This window comes from Falco cherrug, chromosome 1, assembly GCF_023634085.1.
Source record: "Falco cherrug isolate bFalChe1 chromosome 1, bFalChe1.pri, whole genome shotgun sequence".
In the NCBI taxonomy this organism is placed as follows: domain Eukaryota; kingdom Metazoa; phylum Chordata; class Aves; order Falconiformes; family Falconidae; genus Falco; species Falco cherrug.
Window position 1 is genome coordinate 55575001 of NC_073697.1, and position 5569 is coordinate 55580569.

Consider the following 5569-nt stretch of genomic DNA (forward strand, 5'->3'; position numbering starts at 1 on the left):
TCGTTTAATTCAAAGCTAGTGGCTGAGCACGGGGAATCTACAGGCTCCTGTGCTTCGCACTGGTTTATTATACATTAAAAATGCTCCGAAGCGGTACTTAATTACACCAACGACTGAGGTCTTATTTTTGGGGACATGTCACTATGAGTTACCGGCGGGTAATAAAACAAAGCAGAAGATTCTTGAGCCGCTGAGGATCCGGGTGATAGTTTTATGGCGAGGTTTGATAGTTTTATTGCGGTTGCATGTTGTACAATGTGTATTTGATAAAGAACGGCCTTTGGTGGCCCGTGGACACTTTTTTGTGCACCGGCGAAATGAAAATAAATGTGAACATGGTTTTAGTGCGAGGGTGGAAACAAATTGCGAGCTCTAAATGGTTCTCCCTTTATGGTCACCAGACAAGAGGAGAAAAGCGCTGCAAACATCTGTCTTCCGTCCCCCAAATCTAAAGGGCACCAAAGAATGATGTGAATCTAAGTGTTACTACAGCGGGGATTTGTCTTTATTTACCCGCGCTCTCATGAATATGAATACGCGTTTGGGGCAGGGAGGTGCCTCGCCCCCTCTCAAACAACACAGGGCATTTAAAAAAAAAAAAAAAAAAAGAAAAGAAAAGAAAACACTACAATTCCGAGTGCGTTTCCTCCGGGGAGCACCTTTTTGTGCCGGGTTCCTCTCCCCGCAGCGGCACCGCGCTGCCGCCCCGCGCCCGCACCCGGGGAAGCGGGGCCGCCGTCCGTGCTGCGGGGCCGCTCCGCACCGAGCCCGGCGCCGAAAGCGGCGGTGCCCACCCCGGCACCTGCCCCCCGCCTCCCCCCGGCTGCCCCGCTGGCCCCGGCGCGGCCGGCTCCTGTTCTGGGCCCCCCCGAGGTGGGTTTCGCCCGCTCCCCGGCTCCCCCTGCGCGGCGTTTGGGCTCCAGTTGTTCTTTCTACACGCGAGCGGCTCTGCCGAAAAAAGTTGTAGCAAATGGGTAATTTGATTACTGCCACTATAGGCCAACTGCCTCAGCGCCTTCCCCCACGCGTCTGGCTGGGGGCGCAGAAACCATCTCCAAGGAATAATCAAATCATGGCGAAGTGTGGAAAAACCCCTTCTGATTTCCAGGCGACGCAAATAGAATTAGAGCCTCCTGGTTGCTTCACCCCTCTCTCTCTTTTTTTTTTCCTTTTTTTCTTCCTTTTCTCCCTTCTTTCAGAAAAGCCCTTTTGTCTCGGTCGCAAACTCCGCAAACTCCGGCCCAGCCGGGCAGCGCGGGGTGCGGAGGATGCGCAGGATGCGCGGCGGCGGGCGGAGCGGCGGGGCCGGGTGCCGGAGAAAAACACGCCGGGCGTGTAAAAGCCACTTTTCTTTCCTCCCCTCCGGGACTGAGAGGGGCCGGGCCCGCTCCCCCCGGGCTGCCAGAGGAATGCTCGGAGGCAGCGGAACAAAACAGGGAACAGCGCGCCTTTGTGCGGCCGCCGCCGGCCATGGGAAAGCGCCGCCCGGGCCCCTCCGGCCCCGCTCCGACCGCGCCGCCGTTCCGCGGGCTGCCCGCCGTCCCACCGCTGCGGTAGCGTTAGATACCGCCGAGGGCTCCTTCCGCACCGCGTGGTTCGGAGGGGGCCGCCGAGCAACCCACCGGCCGCCGCCGGGCCCTCGCCGGACGGGGCGCGCAGCACGGCCGCGGCAGGTGGCGGGACCGGGGGGGCCGGTGGCACGTGCTGGCTGTCCCCCGGCCGAAGCGTGCCTGTGCGGGGACACGTCCCTGCTCCTGCCGCACCCCGGGGCTACCCGCCAGCCCGGGGAGGCGGGGGGGATCCCCCTTTTTGCGGGCTCTGCTGCCCCGCTCCCGCTGCCCGCGCAGGCCGGCTGTCGCACGGGGCCCGGCCCGCGTACCAGGGCAGCATCCCTCCCGCTGCGCGCCTCTGCGCGCCTCTGCGCCGGCTCGGCTGCGCTCTTGGCTGGCCTGCTGCTGCGTAATCAGTTGGGATGGGGGGATCTGCAATGATAATAATGATGATGCTAATAATGATGATGATGATAACAACAACAACAACAATAGTAGTGATAATAATAATAATTATAAAATAACGGTGACGATGCCCCTGTTTTCCTGGGTGCCTTTCCGCGGCCGGGGCGCGCAGGCGGCCGCCAGCAGAGGGACCTGCGCTTTGCTTTTCCCCCCGCGGCCGCTGCTGCCTCGGCGGCGGCAACATCTGCTGGGCTGGAGGAGACGGGGCGCTTGAGCAGACGCACAGATGTAAAAGTGACATCTGCTTGTGACAAAGGAGCGGGAATTAGATTAGGCGGGGAGGCCTTTCTGAGATTAAAAAAAAAAAAAAGAGGAAAATGCTATCTGTAGACTGTGTAAGCAGGAGAAGAGGATGTGAAAGGCAGAAATGCTCGTTGGGCAGCTGCTAGGACAGCCACGGCAGAACAAGGGTCTTGGAAGCTGAAATAGCCCTTAAGAGAAGGCTTTGCTTTTCCCTCCAGAAGCAGAGATGTGGCCGGGTCAAAGCTCTCAGTCATTGCGAGCAAAGGACAGCAGGCAGCAGGGCACTGCTGCAGCTCGGACACCGGCGGAGATGCCTTGCTGCAGCTCCCAACCATGCTCCTGGCATCAGCTAGCCACAGAGGCCCAGATCTGGACACTTCTTTTCTTTGTTCCCTGATGGGATAAATATAGGGAGGTTCATAAACCCAAAAGTTAGGAGGCCTGGCTGTTGCTTGCCTTATGAACTGTTCGGTTTCAGTCCCATTAATTAAAAAAAAAAAAAAAAAAGACCACAGTTTGAGTTTGGGCTTGTCCATTCAGCTGCACCCAGCAGAGTCTTTACCTGCACCAATCTACACTCTTTAGCAAGAAAAAAAGCTCCCCACACATTTCAAATTATGTAGTCTTAAGCATCTGTTTTGTCAGCAATGCTTTTCCCAGTTATGTAAATATTGATATTGAATATAATTTAATATCATGCCTTTTGGTTTTTTAAAACCATATCTAGGGATGCTTGATGCCCTTTTCAGAGCAGCACACAGGAGAAATGGTAGGACTGAGTTGTATTTCAAATGGTAGAAAAAATGTGCCGTATTGCAAAACTAGCAAGTTACAGAGTGCAATGTGCTGCTCACTGGGGCACATTTAGTAATGACTTTTATAGGGCCTTGCCTCTAAGCTTGATGAAGTTAGTCAAAACCTACTGAACCTTTTAAAGACTATGATTTCAGCAGAGTGTAGATTAGGCCTTTAGTGTTGAATAGCCTGCGGGACTGCAGCTTGCCTGTGCAAGCTGATCCTTAACCTAGTTACAAAGGTATGGAGTGTGAGTGTGACGCCTTTGTCAGTAATGGGGCTGGGGAATGAGAAGATTGGATCACAGAAATTGAGAGGCCCCTCATAAAATGTGCAGAGTAGGATAAGAGGAGAGAGAGCACAGTGAAAATAGCTTAAAAGAGATTTAAGGAAATGCTGTTAGAAAAAAATGTACTTTATTTGCCTACTGTGCCCAAAAAGTGCCATTCCATCTATCTCCTTGCAAGCACAGAAGCACAGCAAAGCACACCGATTACTCACACATAAAGATCCATGTCACGTTGCAGGTAGATATTTGTGTTGTTTAATGAAAAGCATGCTTACGAGTTTAAAAGAAATCAAAGGTTTGTTACTTGCTGTTATTTGGTATTTTGGTATTTGCATCATAAGGTGATGGTCTGGATACAAATTCCAGTGCTATGATGGCCTTGAAACTGCTGGTAGCAGAGGAGATTTGCCAAGAGGAGGGTCCTTCTGTTTGTGCCCTGTTTCTTCTGTTCTTTCTCTAAGCAATCATCACTGGCCACTATCAGACCTATGGCCTGACCCAATTACGGCAATTTTATGTTTCTATGCCTGTTTGTGTCAATGAATCCAATGAGGTTGAATGAGACAGTAAGAAAGATGGAAAGGTATGTTCTTCCCACAGTGAAGGATAACGATGTCTAAGTCAAGAGGTCACAGGAAAGTTAAAAAGGCCTCTTTTCTCAGAATAAGTAGCCAGTGACAGGGAGGCAGGGTTTGACAATCCTGAATTCCTGCCTGTAAAGATGCACTGTGCCTTCAGGCAAGGTACAAGGGAATGTGTTAGCAGAAGGAAATAGTGTTAAGCTGTTTAATCAAAGGTCTCTGTGTTGGCTCTGCTGAGGTACACAGCAGCTCCCACATAGAACTGTAACGTGCCCTTCTGTGCTGTCAGGAGCCACAGGTCAGAGCAAGGCTGCATGCCTTGGAGACTAATGGTAAATAGTCTTCAATGGTGAGCAAGAAACACCTAGTCAAATGGGCTGGGACATTTTCCCTAGGGATTCAAATACAGAGAGTTTGCTCAGGTTAAAAATTGGAGCTCCGTTCCCACCAACAGTCCCTGGGTACATAGCAGCTGTTGTTACAGGGGCCACAGCTAGACCGCTGCTCTTGGCTGGCGTATCAACGCTGTGGATCCAGCCCCGGTTACATTTCTCTGTGGCTCCTCCGCTTGATTTGTTGGTATCAGCTATATTGTTTCTGTAAGGCAACGTATCAAAGCTTGGCTGTCTTTGCTCTGCCTTTTTTAAGTAGCACTCCAGTTTGAAAATGATTCCTGATGGATGGTCCCAGGCCCCTATACAAAAGCAACATGCTACTGGCAGCTGGTCATTTTTAGCCTCCCAGTAAAAATTATTCAAATCAATCAATCAATCAAATTACTACTAGTCAGCCTGAAGTGCTAACCTGGAAAGTACACCAATGCCTTCCTGCCAATCAACAATCTTTTCATTTTACTGCAGTCAAAATTATTTCACAGGCTCCGTAAGGTCCGTCTTTTGCTACAGGAGTGCAAGAAAGGGGTTGGTGGGACATTCAGACTTCAGTGGTCAAACCCAGACTCCCTCTATTAGGATTTCTGAAAAGGGAGTGAAAATACCTGGCAAGTGTTGGCTGGAGAGGGAAGACAGTATAGAAGTTTCCATTTGCTGGAGACAACAGGAGGCAGAGCTCAACTTGTATGAAAAGCAGATGTAAGATGTAAATTACATCTTTTTTATGCTGACCACATATCTTCCTTAAGCTGATTATGCTTTATGTGAAGGGGCCTTAAATGAAGGGTAAATTATCTGTTTACATTCATAAAGAACAAGACTGGGTAATAGCTTCAGATGAGAACAAGACTGCAGTTTTTACTAAAACCTTTTATGTAATCCCTGCTTGAATCTCTCCTGGAAAATGTGGGTTTATGTGTGTACTCTGGGACCTTGTGCTGTGCCATTAACTAAAATAATTGCCTATATCCAGACAGGTGCTGAAAGGATTGGCACTGGGTCAGTTCTTAAAAGTTTATTTGCAATCTGTAAGAAGATTTTTTTTCTAATGCATTTATAGGCATTGTTCTAGTTAATACTCATGTAAATAGCACATTAATTGAGTTTTCAGGTTCTGTAATTGTATCCTGAAATATGCTGATATCTTCAAAAATAAAGAAAGTGATGTGTGAAAGTAAGTACATGGTAGGACATACACTGATATACATTGTGTCTATACACTGTCTATTCAGGGAACCAAACAGGACATGGTAA